The sequence below is a fragment of the Sminthopsis crassicaudata genome, chromosome 1 (assembly GCF_048593235.1).
Source record: "Sminthopsis crassicaudata isolate SCR6 chromosome 1, ASM4859323v1, whole genome shotgun sequence".
NCBI classification, from domain to species: Eukaryota; Metazoa; Chordata; class Mammalia; order Dasyuromorphia; family Dasyuridae; genus Sminthopsis; species Sminthopsis crassicaudata.
The window spans coordinates 414,367,032-414,384,521 of NC_133617.1; the positions used below are offsets into that span (position 1 = coordinate 414,367,032).

General features: G+C 35.1%; 1 long non-coding RNA gene across 3 annotated transcripts in view; it reads right to left on the reverse strand.

The window, feature by feature from the left end:
* Positions 1 to 17,490, reverse strand: part of LOC141554836 (uncharacterized) — a 212,076-nt gene that overhangs the window by 146,539 nt on the left and 48,047 nt on the right. For all 3 annotated transcript variants that reach the window (XR_012485979.1, XR_012485976.1, XR_012485978.1), the window contains exon 2: positions 12,327 to 12,441. This is a non-coding gene — a long non-coding RNA (uncharacterized LOC141554836). The remainder of the gene's footprint in view (positions 1 to 12,326; positions 12,442 to 17,490) is intronic.

Here is a 17,490-nt window from a genome sequence, read left to right on the forward strand (position 1 = left end):
GACTTTTCTGCACTGTGCACCTCCCAAATTCTCTTAATTTTCTTTCTTTTCCCCCTATTAATTCACATTATAAAAACATTGTTCGAGTTGAGTCAGATTTTTCCCTCTCTGCTTCATTAGGCAGCAGTTTGTGCTTTTTTTTTACCCTCCCCCACTTCTGCAATGAGCACACACCGCCTCCCTTCCAGTCTCTCTCTGCTTTTAGCAATAATTTGCACATAATGGAACAGCCAGAGGGGGGTTTGATCAATGACCTCTGTCTCGGAGATGCTGTTCCAAGGGAAACACATCTGCCAACATAAAGTATTGGAGCAATCATAGCTCAGTGAGCGCCGTAATAAGCAACTGTTACACTGGAACCATCAGTCATGTTCAGTTACAGACCTGAAAGGATACGGCACCTCAGGGAGCAATGTCCTTCCATAAATTTGGGCAGCAATGAAGAATGATTTGCAATCAAGTAATAAAAGGCCTAAAAAAGGTCCACCATGCATACTAACATCCAGTACAGCTGACAAAGGAAATAAAAAACCTTGGCATTGTTTGCTCGTTATGTAAACTACACAGCTGTCCAAGCAATTAAGATATGATTTTGGGAATTCTCTCGTAAAAATTTGCTAACAGTGCTTCCACTTGTGAAAGTGACATTCTTCTTTATCAGTAAAGTGCATTTCATTAAGGTAATGCAATTTCATCTAGCTTAATAGTAGGAATTGCTTAACCTTATGGCAAGAGTACGTAAACAACATAAAATTAATGTCACTCCCTGCACTGTGGGAATAGATTTGCATTAGTGACAGGGTTGATCAAGGAATAAAGAAAGCCCAACACCTTCAATTCTGGGTGCTATGGAGGGGCTGTCTACTCTTTAAAGCAAATGTTATTGGTTTCATTCCAAAAATATAACAGTTAAATGTGAACATCCATGGAAAGCATTGCAAACACCAAATCGTAAGGAAATAACAAATCTAGCCAAAAAGAGAATAGCTGTAAAAATGATGAGATCTTATTCTTTCTGGGGGGAAAAAAAGGTAGAAGTTAGCCTAATCTTCATAAAAAAAAATAAATAAAATGACCCAATCTTATCATAGATTGACCTGATCCATAGATAAAAATGAAATTTGGACAAAAGAGTCAAATCCCTCCCCCAGTCTTCCTAAAACAGCCAAGGAAAATCCTCCTTTCTGGAGGAAACAATTACACATGCATGTAGTCTAATACAAGGAAAAATCTTGGAGTCATATTTCTTCCAGAAGTCTATTCCCACATTAAAACAAGCTAGGTTATCCTGCAAAAAATTTAGTCTATCCCTAAACTTGGAAACCACAAGATTAGGATGCTTATTCTTGGATTATTTAAACCATAGGATCTTTTGACTAAATGAATTTTTAAACAATTCACAGATTATGTCATCAATGAAAGCTTCACCATCTCCTCAACTTTGAGGGTCAACTTTTTCTTCTTCTAATCCTCTTCTTTTGGAGAAAGGGCAACTCTGTATTCAATGTTGAATACAGACATCGACAAGCATTTCTTAAGCACTGGTCATAAGCAAGGAAAATGCTTAAACGCTGTAGGGTTCCAAATCTTTCTGAAACAATTTTGAGAATAAGGAATGACTTGTTTAATAGATGCCATCATACACAAAACTACTGCTGACCTTCTAGCCCAAACTTCTAGCTCCAAACCACCAAATGCTCTGTCTATAATGGTAAAAACCTAACACATGACACTCCTTTGAACCCACTGCTTTGGGGAGCATGCTCACAATGATATACATGGAGAAAGTCCACTCAAACCTCACATCTGCACTGAAACACAAGTCCTACTTGTCTCCTTTCAGGTTCCTCCAACAGCCTTAAGTTTCTGCCCAAGCAGTGTCATGAGAGATAATCTTACAAACACCAGGAATGTTTATAATCCTACTTCTCCCTATTTTTTATATGTTAGTTACAAGCAGTTCGAGTGAGAGAAACAAGTAGATGAACTCCTCAGGGCTATTAACTATAGCTGTCACCTTGCTGCCCACATGGCTCAGCTGACCTTTCTTCCTGGCTGTGCTGTTGTTGAAGCAAATAAAATCAGCTCCCTCATTTCAAGAATTAAAAAACAAAAAAACAAAACAAAACAAAACAAAACAAAACAAAAAAACAAAACAAAAAAAACCAGAACAATTTAAATCCAACTAGCATTTTCCCCACAGTCAGCCTCTTTCTTCTATAGATAGATAGACAACTAGATAATAGACAGATAGATATTCAAAGAGATAGATAGACAAATATATGAACATAGACAAATAAATATAAAAACAGAGAGAGAGAGAGACAGCGGAGAAATGGGTGTCCAGACACATTTCATCAATATGGTGAACTCTTAGTCTAGATGGAGATTAGATTAGAGGATAGAGCATGAAGATTGATAGCTTGCATATAACTTATAGCCTTAGAGAGTTGCTGAAGATATGTAAGGTATTTTGTGGCAAAAGCAGTATCTGTACAAATGTCTCCTCAATTATTAAAGTTCCATGGTCTTGATTTCATAAGGGAATTGACCCAGTAGGTTGTACTGAACTATTTTCTTTAAGTGGTACCCAGGCCAAATTGGTTTCCTTCGTATTGACCATGACTTAAAAAGGGTATACATGTCTCAAGTTCACTCTTTCAGACCATTCCTTCAAGTCCACAAAAGGGAGGTATGTAGAAGTTTTTATTCCAATTCTCAGCATTCAGTTATCTCACACAAGTCATACATGTTAATTCCTCCTAAAGGGAAATAAATAACTCCCAGTTGATTATTTCACAAGTTAATATCTATCTACATCCATTCTTCATGAATTTCAGAGGAAGAATAAAGTAATACAGGGGTTTAAACTCCCTCTGTCAGAATATCCATCAGTTGCTGTGTTATATATTTTTCCTTCTCTTTAATTTGGATGAAGATCTCAGCTTTGGTTAAGAAAATTAAACTAGAACACGAAGTAGCTGGACCATCCATTTCTATTTAGTTAGATATCAGCAGATAACAATTTATTATGAACAAGGGATAATATAGAAGTGTTAAAAGAGTTGTGTAAAATGAGAGGAAGATGAAGAAGAAGGGAGAAAGGCAGAAGATATAATGAGAATGAGCAGTCACCAAGTACATTCCACTGGTGTCCTCACAATAACATACCCAGAGGAAGTCCCTCCCCCATACATTGGATTACATCTTTCCTTGTGGTTAATGTATGAAAGCATATATAGACAAGGGTCACATAAAATGGGTAACCATGAATGGGCTATAACTATATCAGTATTAGGAATACCCACAACCAAATAAAACCCAGAGGTACTTGATGTATCATAAATTCCTCACTCTCACCATTCAATTCCATCTATAGCCAAGATCTGTCAATTTTACCATCATAACATTTCTCACATATGCCCCCTTCTCTCCTCTGAAACTAAAAGCACCCTGGTACAGCTCTCATCACCTCAGGCCCAGAGCACTGCAGTAACTTCATGGCTGTCCTCCCTGCCTCAAATCTTTCCCTACTACAATCCATCCTCCACTTAGTTGCCAAATTAATCTTCCTAAAGTGCAAGTCTGACTATGACTCAATAAACTTCAGTATCTCCCTTTTTCCCTCCAAGATCAAATATAAAGTCTCTGTTTGGCTTTTAAAATATTTCACAACCTTCCTTCTCATCTTGCTCCCCTCTATGTATTTCTTAATTCTATACATGTCTTCTGTTACCCATCCTTTGAACGCTTTCTATCTATATTTTCATTTTTTTGCTTCCTTCAAGTTTTATATAAATTCCCACTTTCTACCGGAAGCCTTTCCAGATCTATTGGTAGTGACTTCCCTCTGAGATTATTTCCAATTTATCCTGTAAATAACATCTTGTTTGTATATAACTATTGACACATGGTCTTGTTTAATAGACTGTGTTGGAAGAAAAACTGCTTTTGTCTTTCTTTCTTTGTATCCCCAGTGTTTATCAAAGTTTTTGTTATATTAATAAACACTTAATAAATGTTTGGTGACTTGCTTGGTGACTTCAGCTTTCCAACCCTGGAATGTTGATTAAGACTCTGAGAATATTCTCAACTCAATAAATGGTTAGTCACAACAAGAAATAAGTGTTGAACAAGATGCTTTCTTAATCTAAACTCGATTGCCAGGTTCTTTAGAATATGGCCGTCTACAAGTTTTAATAAGGAACCATATGTTGCTATTTTCATAGAGTTCATAGACTTTCATGGCCTCTTTCCCACTCTCCCATCACCACCACAACTTTTTGCAGGAATGAAGAAAAAATACAAATCCTGAATATAAATTAAAATATAATTGAATCAAGTGGACTTAAAATCATTTAGCATTGCTAAGATTTACAATTCATATGCAGATAAATAGATATACATATATACACACAAATAAATGTGTGCACATACACATATACAACATGCACCACATGTGTGCATGTATATGTGTGTATGAATAAATTGTCTCTGCATCTTTCTGTATCTCTCCCTCTCTTTCTTTATGTCCCTGTATCTTTGTCTCTCTATATATATGTATGTATGTATATCTATACATCTTTCCTTGGTTTTCCTGGATTTGTTAAGCTTCCTGACACATCCTTGATAAGTCACTTTCCCATGATTTCTGAAAGAGTGAAGAATTAAGAGTTGAAAATGTCTTTTTTTTTTTTTTTTTTTTTTTTTGCCATATCTTTGGCTTAAGCTACTGTTCCCAAGTTAGAAATCTTCAAATCTTCCCATGGGTTTTAAGAACAATTGTGAAAAACTCTTTCATTTAATCCAACAGAAGAAACAGTCAGAAGGGCTGAATTAGAGTCCCAGCTGTGTTGTTAAATGGTTTGGTGGATTGTGCACAATTTACTTCACACCTCCCTATGCTAAAAATTTTCACCTGGAAAATTCAATAAAAACCCATTCCACCCACTACAGACAGATCACAAAAGCAGATCTTCCAGGACTTGTGGAACGATGGATGATTTTGATTCTCAGTAGTAAATGGGGGAAATCTTTCACTACCACCACCAGATGAAGGAGATCAATACTGTGTAGCATCAGACTGCTCATATATTTCCTGAAGCTATGATTTCTGGGAAAGGAAAGAACCATATGATTACAAATTTAGACAATGAAGAGTCCTTAGAGATCATTCAGTTCAACTTCTACATTTTCAAAAGAAGTAACTAAAGCACACAGAGGTTAAGTTACTTACAAAAGGTCACGGTAATTGGAGATTGAGCTGTTATCTGAAAGCAGGTCTTTTTTTTTTTTTCTGAATCGAACATTCTCTCTCCTATACCAATATTATCAAATTCAAATAGAAGTGGGGGTCATTAAACCACACATAGGGATATCTTATGCCTGAATATTGAGTTAGAAAAGCACAGATTGTGTGTGTGTAGAAAATATACAGTGATACCTCATCACTTGTAAATCTGTCATACACATATACGTATATATACATTTATGTCTGTATACATTACACACACACACACACACACACACACACACACACACACACACACACATATTTTGGAAATTTTACAGTGAGGCCTTCTGTCTTTTTTTCACTCTACAGCTAAGCAATTTGGGCTCTTAGAACTAGATTTAAGTTGAAACTTCACCTGAGATATGCTTTCTATGAAGGAGGCAACATACACAGAAAACCATAGCTGGTAGCTGAAACTAGAAGGAGAAAAAGTAAGACAAGTTGTAATGCCTTGCCCAAAGGAAATATGTGATGATGGACACTTTTTAACAAAATTTTAAATAAATGCACATATCTTTAATACTAGAAAATTGCACTCACCATGGCACACATTTATTATGTGATAAATTGTTACATGTTTTACAGGAAAGACCTAGACACTCTGATTGACAGCAAAGCATCAGAAAAGCAATTTTCAGACCTTATTTAGGGTATTTAAAATGCCTTCTCCTGGCTCTCTAAGCAGATAAAAGCAAAATCCATCAGAATATGGGTAAGCACAAGAGTCCAAGTTATTCTATTCAATCTGGAGGGTAGGAAACAAAAAAATTTCTATCTTGCTCAGAGGAAATCTCAGGTCCCATGGTCATCCCTGGCCTTGCAGTATCATCCAGATATTGTCTAGGGTCCTACCTCATTTCCTTCTAATCTGTGGGTACAAGCTTTTTAAGGAATATTTTTTTAAAGAGGTCCAAGAACCCATAAATAATTAAATATTTCTTCTCTAGGCTGAATTAATAACATCTAAAAACATGTATTATTATTTTTCAAACATGATGCTTTGTGATTAATAAAATCCAAATTCATTTTAAAAGCATACTGAATTCCTAATTTGAAATCATTTAAATTTAGCATGGTATAATGTATAGAATCCTGGATATGAATTCAAATTCTAACCCAGATGCTTAATAACTGAGACATTCTAAGCAAACTTAGCAGCTTTCATGCTCTGAAAACAGTCTCCCAAAACCTCTCATTCACAGAGGAATTTTCAGAGTATGTTGCTCTCCTGAGGGTATCTTTCTAATGCTGTAGCTTATGAGCCTGACTCATGTGTTTCCCTCATGATTACTGGTTGCCAACCAGAGTTAATTAGCTCTTACCTCATTGCTGCTCTACTTATGACAAAACTAGATAAAGCAGGAATGTCACCAATGAAATTGCTTTAACTTGTGGCTCTAATGTGTTGATTCATTTGGTATAACAATGTTCCCTTAATTAAAATTAAATTTTGAAAAGAAAGCCTAAATGATATGCAACTAGGTAGCATAATAGATAAAGTACCACATCTAGAATCAGGAAGACCTGAATTCAAATCTAATTTCATATATTTACTAGCTGTGTGACTTTGAACCAGTCACTTAATCCTGTTTTCCTCAGTTTCCTTTTCTGTAAAATGAGCCAGAGAAAGAAATGGCCAACCACTCCAGTATCTTTACCAAGAAAACCCCAATAAAGTCATGAAGAATTGGACAGAACCAAAGAACAAAATGTACTTTGCACATTTCAAACCAAGCATATACAAAATATAATTCATTTCTCCCAAAAATTTTATCCTCTTCCAGTTTTCCCTAATATTGTTGAGAGCACCACCTTCCTCCCAGTCGGTTTTAGAATTTGAATGACATCTTTATTGCTTACTCTCATTTACCACACCAATTCATTTCATTGTCAAATTTTGTCCTTTCTACCTTCACAGAACCTTCTGTATAAAAACCTCTCCATTCACACTGACAGAGTATTTTTTAAAGTTTATTAGCTTATAAAAGTGATTTTTAAAAAAAATCTAGATCTAGCAATTCTTTTGGGTAGGGAATTGAGTATGGAAACTACTTTCATAGATGAAGATTATCAAGGGAAAGAAAAATGACTTTTTCCCCCCCTGAGGCAATTGGGGTTAAGTGACTTGCCCAGGGTCACACAGCTAGGAAGTATTAAGTATCTGAGGTCAAATTTGAACTCAGGTCCTCCTGACTTCAGGGCTGGTGCTCTATCCATTGCACCACCTAGCTGCCCCTGAAAAATGACTTTTTCAAAAAGCATCTTTCATCAGGTGTTATATTTTGTTGGTTTTAAAATTATTAATCTTTCTGATACTACCCAAAAAGACTTTATTACTATAATCTTATGTTTAGAATCTACCAAAGTAAAGACTATGCAACTTCTTAAAAGTAAATTCTGAATCATTGTATAATTTAACTTTTCAGCACTTCACACTACATCAGGGGATGAAATTTGTGTATGAGCATGCACATATATGCACACATGCTTAAGAAATTAGAGCTAAATGTATATCTATACCAGCTTTCATTAGTTCTACCAAAAATTGATTAAACAAATGATTAGATTCCCCCCCCCATTTATAGTATTATAAACATTTTTTTTTTTTTGCTCTCAAAAACCTTACTTTGCTACAGAACAGAATTAAAATCAGCTTCTAAGTCACTTGACCTGTTCATAGTGTACATTTGGATCATTAGTAATAATTCTCCAGAGGATTTTCCATTGTGCTTCTGCTTGTGGTTTTTTTAAATGAATTTGGCAATAACAGAAATTGTAGCAGGGTTCCAGAACTATTTTACCTAAAACAAAACAGCCACAGCTTAAATAGAAAAACTCTTTTGTTATAACCACAACATACATTTCAAGTTTGCTGGAACTCTGAATATATCCTATGATCTGCTATTAGTTGCTCTTCCTGAGTGCAGACAGACCTCCAAGGAAGCATAAACACTCTTGAAATTCAATTCTTTTAAACCATTCAGCGGCTGCCACAAAATATGACCACCACCAATGTCCATAAACAAGAGAATTCGACCTATGATGAAGGGAAGCTAAAGAAAACGAATGGAAAAGTTTGGGAGAAAGGGCTTTGGGGACCCTCAAATTGTGTGGCTGAGAAAAAAAATACAATTAATACATCAGAGATTTCTGTCGAGCCTTTATAGCATTACAGGATTTCTCAGCTATAAAGAAACATATTGAAGCTTTAGAGTACAGCCCATTCTTCACTGCTTCAGTTGTCTCCTTTTGTTTACAAGTCTCTGCCATCCTTCTTTGTGAATTGAATGCTAAACTATCTCTGGAGAGATGTTATATTGCTTACAGAATGCTTTAGCAGATGGTGTTTCCTGTTGCAACAGAAGGCTGTGATTATACCTGAATTCTTCAAGAACTTGAAAACACAGAAAACAAGATAAATGAAAGTCTTAAAAAGTTTTTCTCTCCTTTCTTTCCCAGGGCATTCCTTTTCCCAACTACCTCTTTCTGCCTTCTCCCCACTCCCAACTCCCATTTAATCTCAACCCTCCCCCTTTTTTCCACCACAGATGGAACAATAAAAACAACCAAGGGGTGCAAATCATCTTCCACCAAACTAAAGAAACCCTTTTTGGAAATGACTAAGATATCCCATCAGTGGAGTTTACTTAGGAATTACCGTAAACTCTGCTGCTTCTGATACCTGGTCACTGCACAGTCTTCCTATTCCCACTACCCACTGTAAACAATGAAGATAAGAGAATAGGTCTTCATCAGGACGTGTCTATAAAAACAAATTGAACTGTGGAGAAGGCACCTGGTGCCCAAAAGTTCAAAGCTATAAAAAACTTCACTTCTAAAGAACTTTCAGAGAAATTGTGCTTTTCAAAAAGACTCTTATATGCAACCCTTAGCAGGATTTGGTTCATCTTTAACACTGAATAGCCCTTATCCCCCTAAATCTAAAGGACCTCATCCTTATCTCTGGAGTTCTTTTCCACTTTTATCTCCCTAAATGTCTGTCTTGCATTTCTTACCCACAATTCCATTTAGTTTCCTGCCCTATTCACCCCCCTCTATGAACAGAAATGAAGTACACATCACATCACACACACACACACACACACACACACACACACACACACACACACACACACACACAGCATCCCCCAAGCTGAATGTTACCCATGGGAGATAAAGTTTTAAACTGGATTTTTGTTTTTTGGACTTTTCAATCCACACCCATACCCCCTAAATCTTCCCAATTCTATTAAGTGTTCCTGAGAAGCCAAGAGTCTGAATTTGGAAACAGAATCCCACACTACTAACTTTAATGTCTTCATTCAAAACTAACCCAATCTATCTTCTGTTCCTGCAGTTTTCCTACTACATTAATCAGATAAATTATTTCTATTATTCTGTAAATTTGCCAGCATTTTATGATTGTACTAGAAAGTCTCTACTATTGTTTTAATTCACAGACTAAATAAGGGAAATCATTATTTTAAAAAATGTATAGCTTTTGTTTTTGAATTACCTTCATTTTCACACTTTTCGCCACCCTCCCAAATGAAGAACGATCTCTTGTAACTGAGAAAGAGAGAGACGGGAAAACAGAGACAGAGATAGGAAAAGAGAGATAGATAGAAACAGAGACAGAGGGAGGCAGAAAAAAGACAGAAACAGACAGTGAGAGGCAAGTTGTTTAACACACCATTGTCAACACTTTACAGAGGAGAAAAATTGACACTGAACATGTTCATGCAATTAGAAGAAAGTAGCAGGTTTTCCCCATTTTACAGATGATTGAAATCAGGCTGAGAGAGGTCAAGTGATTTGACCATAGAGAACTAGTAGTTAGCAAATAAAAAGGGAAGCAGAACTGAACTTGGTCTTCCTGAGCCCAGGTCCAGTGTACTATCTACTGCACCACGCTACCTCTTTTGCTGATTAGTGGAAGATGTGGGTCAACTCCTTCTATTATTCAATGAAGCTTTGGTTTCATCTTATTTCAAAATTTCCCCAGTCCTTTTGGGACTGGAAAAGCATAAGTGGTTTGGACAAATGAAGCTTGAATAGCATTTTCCAAATTGTGTTCCAAGAAACCATGATGTCATTCCAATTGGCAGGAAGAGATTTTTCATAATAAAATGTCAGTGTTTATGATATTTCCACTTTAAAATATTAAATATGAAATAGAATATCAAAATTAGTTATTTCATGCAATTTTTCACTATCAAAATACTTGGTTTCTCTTTTTCTTTAAATTTTCTCTGCCCTACCCTATTTCCCTAGCTCGCAGCTGCCTACTACCATCAACAAAATATTTGAATTCCTTCAAAATATTTTAAGCTCAGGCACTCTCTGTGGTCAACTTAGTTTAATAAAACATTGAGATAAATTATTTTAAAGGACCTACCAACAGCATGAGTAGAAGGAACACTATATCATAGGTAGAGAAAAATAATAATGGCTATTGAAGAATTTTTATTCTGATAGGACCATAGATTTATAGATAACATGAATCTTAGTGGTCAATGAGTCTAATTCTTACATTTTACATATGAGGAAACTGAGCTCCAGAAAGATTAATATGCATGGCCACACAACTAGTAAATAGTATTGCAGATATGATTTGAACCCTCCAATTTAATACTGTCAATTACAGTACACTACTTTTAAAGATATAAAGGAGTCTCTCTACCTATTAGCCAAAGACCCTGCGAGTTGATACATCAATGTTTTCACTTTTCAGTTTCAAAAACAGTGCCTTACAAGGGTCTAGAAGTCTTAAATAAAAATCTGACTCAGGGTCTTTTATACCATCATAGTACTAAGTGCAATAGAAGACAGGAAAAGCAGGAACCACCCAGGGTGATGGCCAATATAAACCATTAAAGCTGCAAAAGAGTCATCTTTCACAGTTGACACAAAGAAAAGCAATGGGTGACTCTTTGAAACCCCAATTGGTCACCCCCCCACCCCTTTCAAGTCCACAAAAGGCTAGGGGTAGTGCCATGCCCCTTCCCACATATACAACTCTAAATGATTTCAAATTAGGGACAAAAGGATTGTGGGTGGTGATTTCCGGGGGAGGGAGGTATCTTTGAGACAAACAGGCCTGCTTCACTTTCCAGGTTACCTACATAAAAACAAAATAGAGAAGGGGGACAGGGAGGGTTGGAAGTAAGTAGAAAGAGGCAGGAAGATGTATGAAAAATAGAAATGACTTGCAAGGAGATTTGGAAATGGAAAATGTTAAGATCACCTTAGGTGATAATAAATCACAATTCCAGTGACACAAACTAGATGATCTAAAGGATATATTGGAGTGAAGAAGGACAATTTCAAAGAATTCTTTGGTTAATCTACTACATAGGCACAAAAATCAAAGAAAGCATTTCCTAAAATTCAATCCAACAGCAGAGATATCAATCCATAGTTGATAATTGATAATAACTCTTTTCAATGTACCTTTATTAATAATAATTTTATGTTGTTTATTATTCTACAGTTTTTAGTTATCTTTTTTTCAAAACAGATTAATACCTAAATATACTGCCTGGTGTTATTATAGTATTGTATTATAATAATAATGATATATTACATGATTATAATATATCACGATATTAACAAAATAAAATATATTCTATACTCAATGCATTCAGGAATTCAATCATTTATCAGTATACAAAAAAGGAATCCCTCATCATTTCCATTGTTTCAATAAACTGAAAAGTCTTTTTACATTATCATTATTGTTGTTATAGTTATACCTAAGTCTTCAAGATCCCGTGGACCATAATATTTCAGTCCATTCTGTCCTTCACTATCTTTTGAATTCTGTCCAAGTTTATGTTGTTTCTATGACACTATCTATTCTTCTCATCCTCTGCCATTCTCTTTTCTTTTTCCCTTCAATCTTTCCCAACATCAGGATCTTTTCCAACAAATCCTATCCTCCCATTACATAACCAAAGGATCTAAGCTTCAGCTTCAGTTTTTGGCCTTCCAGGGAATAACCTGAATTAAGTTAAGTATTAAATAATTGTACCTCCATGTTGTCCAAGGGACTTGCAAAAGTCTTTTCCAGCACTACTATCAGAAAGCATTGAATTTGTGGCACTCAGCTTTTCTTATAGTTCAGTTCTCACAGATATACATCACTTCTGAAAAAAAAAAAAAAAAAAAAAAAACATACTTGACTACATGATTCTTTGTTGGCATTCCAGAAAAAAAATAAATAACTAAACAAAACAAAAACAAACAAACAAACAAATATTGTTTTGATTATATGGACCTTTGTTAGCAAGGAAATGTCTCTGCTTTTTAGTATATTGTTTGGATTTGCCATAGCTTTCCTTCTAATGAATAAAAGTAAATGATCATAATATCAATTAATTCATAGGATCAGAGATATAGAATGTACAGCAGCTTTGGAGGATAACTAGTTCAGCCCTTTAATTTTACAGTTGAAGATAAGTGACTTGTTCAAAGTCAAGTAGGAAATAAGCAGCATAGCTGAAACTCAAATCTGTTCTTTTGTTTCAACATTCTATACACTCTCCACTGAACTATATGAACTCTTAAAATTTCTAACATTTAGGCTTTTCTTGCCTGTAAACTTTTAAAAATGTTTTCAAGTATATTCTGATACACTAGGAGAAAGTGAATTTTATTCATGGCAAAAGGCACCATGCCAGATTAGAGACCTAAAATAGGTATAATATGTAGAAACCAGGCAGCATCTTTGTGGATCAGTTGGAAGAATGCCTCTGTGTGTCTTCAAGTTTGTCATTTTCAGTTGGGAAGAAATTTAATCATTTCTACCTGTAATTCACACATTAAAAATGAGGGAAGGAATCAAAAACAAAACCATCTGGATTCACCAAATCTGTTGTACTCTAGTTGTTAATGTGGACAGTGGGGAAAGATTAAAGTTTAAGGACAGTAAGTTTTAAAACAAAAATCAGAATGATATGAAGAAACAGGAGAGGAAGCAAAATCCCTGATTCTAGAATAAAAAAGCACTAAGGTTAGAAGGAGGACCATATTTGTTTCTCATTGATCTATTCAATTCAATCTGTTGGTGATTTTTAATAAGTAATCAGAGCAGATGAAAACTTGGTAGTTTACAGTAGGGAGTTTCTTTCTCTCCCCTTTTTCCTTCCTCTATTATTTTTTTAATTTTTATTCATTTTATATATATATATATATATATATATATATATATATATATATATATATATGTATATATATATTTATGTATATATATATATGTATATATATTTATATTGATAGAAATATGTATAGAATAATTTTACACACACACACACGTATTACATACATATATACCTATTTGTTCCCAATCGTAGCCACCTTGGGGGTGGAGGGAAGAAAAAGAAGAAATTTATATGTTAACTTTATTGTATATTTAAAATGAATAGCAAGTTGTGCATGGTGGATTTGCAGTTTCATGTGCAATCATCTTTTTTGTTCTGTTATGTTCTGAAAGTGTTTGGTTTTTTCCATGGATTAAGAACAAAATATGTTTTTAAAAGAAATAAAAAAATCTTGCAGGGCTTTAGGTTCATCACTATGAATCTCAATTGTCATTTTATTTGGGAATTACCAGTTAAGATTTTCAGTTGCTATAATACAAGAAAAACTCATTTGTCTTTTTTAAAACTGAATTTACAAATAAAAAAGGAGAACTTCCCCCCAAAAAAAGTTACATTCCAGCATTAAAAAATATGACAATTAATCAGTGGGGTGCTTTGTCTATTTTAACTTCAGTGAACAACATAGGCAGTGGTTTACAGGATCATAGATCTAGATATAAAATCCTGGAGCAGCCATCTTACAAATAAAGCCATTTTACTGATGAAGAATGGAGGCCCAAGGAAATTAAGGGATTGGCTAAAGATCACATAGGGTGGTGTATTAGATGTAGAAGTGTAAACCCTGGTCATCTGCTCCTGAAGCTAGCAAGGATTCTTTCTGCTTTACCACAGCAGAGAATATATTTTACTATTCTATGTCTGGACCAGATACTATCACTACAGCATATGCAAAAAGGCCTAGTAAAGATTATAAGCATTAGCTGTTGAGTGAGCTCATATTTGTGAGCCTGAAATCAGAATAATCACAGAGCCCCTGAAAGCCAGACATGTACAATCACAGTCACCAATATAACTCCAAGGTTACTTTCCAGACAAGAGTGGAGGGGAAAGAGGCAGGTTAGAAGTCTGGAAAGCAGGCCTGTGGCAGCTACTTAAGAGGCTCAGAAAGAAAAAGCTACACAAATCACACCAGGGAACTTTTAAAGTACTTTCTTTTTCTTGGTGTGTCATTTTGGACTTTGGGACACAGAGCTAATCAAAAAGAAACCAGAAAGATTTTGTGATTTGAGCACATCGAGTCCAAAGCCTTTTTCTTTCTTTCTTTCTCTCTCTCTTTTTTTTTAACATTTTTGAAAAATTTATCCAAGCAATTGCTTTCTTGATGGAGACATGAATTATGCCCCTTGAATAGTGATGAGAATATGTGAAAGGGTTTTGGGTTGAATGGATGAATACTTAGAAGTTCAGTTTCTTTTCCCTATCTGTTCCACATAATTCTAACCTCCTAAACCATTAAAATCAGGCTGGGGAGCCTGAAAAAAAAAAAAGACTTGCATAAAATATATTCATTTTTCCAGTACAATTCTTGTTAGACTAGAGATGTTACAAAAGCAGTATCCTCCACTGGTTTATATAGTCTCATTCATTCAGACAATAAAAGATCAAAGAGCTGAAGATAAAGGAAAACAATTCAAATGAGCCAAATTTAGATAATCCATTTTTGTTCATTTTAAATGATATATTTAGTCTGCTAAGAAATAACAAATACTTTGACTTCACATATAATACCATTGAGAATAAAATAACATTTTTTTTGCTTGATACAATTTACAATTTACTGTATATACACTTTTTTTTTAATTCAGATACAATCAAGAGATGCAGAGAACAAAGAAAATGAAAAAAGAAAATAATGTTTTAACATCAGTTGAATCATTCAGCCCAGTGGATATACACTTCTAACTTTCCATGCCTATGACATACAAGGACTTGACTGTTGCCTCCAGCCAGCCTCAGAAGGAAAAAAAAAAGCATGCTTTGATCTCCTTTGACATGAGTCTTTTTTTTTTTTCTGCCAATGTGCATCTATATCTATTTTGCATCTGTCTTATGCCCAGTTATGCTACAGTCTACAAAGAGGAAGGGGCTTAGTTTACTAGAGTGAGAATATTATACAAATTCAATTTTTTTTCCTTACATATATTATTATTTCATTTCCTTTTACCCCATCCTTCAGGAACTCTAACATGCTTTAGGTTCCATCTAAATTAAAAGGCTAATTATGAAAATGTAGTCAAATGAATGGGGTTTTGTACATTACAGGCCGGACTCTATTCAGAAAAAAAAGAAAAAAACATGATTTAGAGAATAGGGACCAAATTAAGTAGGCATTACACACTTCATGGGGTTTATTTGGTTTCATTATGCAGTATTTACACTTAGTCACACTGAGAAAAAGGAATAAAGAGAGAGGTTTGCAAGTATGAGTTAGGTGTTCACATTTGTTCAAGTATTACAGTAACAACTTCTTCAATCAGAAAAAAAAAGTACAGTAAAATACCGTACTGATAGCCCAACACACCCCATTAGTCACTGTGGGAAAAGTCCTTCTAGACATCAAGAAAGCAAATAAGAAGGAAGCTGCAAACATGTTTGTCAAAGAGAAGATTTAATAAGATAATTCAATTCAATTTCTTTACATTTATTGAATGCTTCCTGCATACCTTGCTATGTGAGAGAAATTTTAGAGTCTTCAGATAGATGTAATTAATCTAAGAGAGTAAAAGTAGAGGTGGGGCAACATGACTTAATAGTCAAATAATATTAATGCAATGTACATATACTCATGTACTGTGAATGGCTGCAAAACAAATAATACTATGAGGAGGAAAACTTATTTACTTACTAAAAAGAACTGGGAAGGCTTTGTGGATGCAGAGGCACCTGATTTGGGCTGCCTAACAGATGGAGAAGGGGAGGGATAATACAAGCATTGTCAGACCAACAAGGACACAAAGGTTGAAAATTTTATCCTTCTCTAGTTATCAATTAATCTCCCTTTCCTTTCAGTACTCGGTTCCTCAGATAATTTGTCAGTAGACATTGTCTTTACTTCTTTACCATCCATCTATCCCTAACTCCCCTGTAATTTGAAAGGCTCACATATTCTCTCAGATGATTAATGACCTCAATCAAAGTTTCCAAATCCACCGGTCTCTTCTTGGTTCTCGTTCCCTAAAGCTAGGTGATGCAACTAGCACGCTTGGCAAATTCTCTGTCTTTGAAACACTCTCATGGAGCCAGATGGAGACAAAGTGGATAGAAAGTTGACTGTAGAGTTGAGAAGAAATGATTTCACGTATGGTCTCAGACACTTACTAGCTGTAAATGCTGGGAAAGTCATTTAAATAATGTTTGCCTCAGTTTTTTCAACTACAAAATGAAGAAATAATAGTAAAGATCCCTCTTATGAGGATCAGATGAAATTATATTTATATAAACAATGAGCACAATGCCTGGCACAGTAAGTTCTATAGAAATATCGATTCCCTTCCTCCTTCATATACTGGTCTCAATGACATTGTACCTTTCTCACAATTCCTTCTGACTTCCTTTTGCTGTCTCCCTTTCATTCTATCATTGCCTAAGGGTGGTCAGACCTCTATCCTTTCCTCTTCTCTTTGTTCACTCTCTCCCTCTAAGACTTCATTTCTCCCATGGCTTTAATGATCACTCCTATAACTGTTCAACCCCCACTAGATTCCTCCTCCCATGCCTCATCATAGAATCATGTTGAGGTTCTCAAGCTGTGCCACAAATGATAAAGTCAGGTTTGACCAAACTAGAAAAGTTTTGAGTCTAGACACAGTGTGAAAAAACATTGACACTTATTATTAGAAAGCTGACTACTGAGTGATAAAATTTATTGGCCACACCAACCTATGAAAAAGAAAAAAAATTCTAAAATGCTCTCTGATTCCTATACCAACTTTTCTCTTTCCAGAGATGGAAGCAAAATGTCACAAAAGGTAACAGAGTGCTAGGAAACATCCTTCTTAGTGCATCTATAAACATTTAATAGCTGGCTCTTTCAAT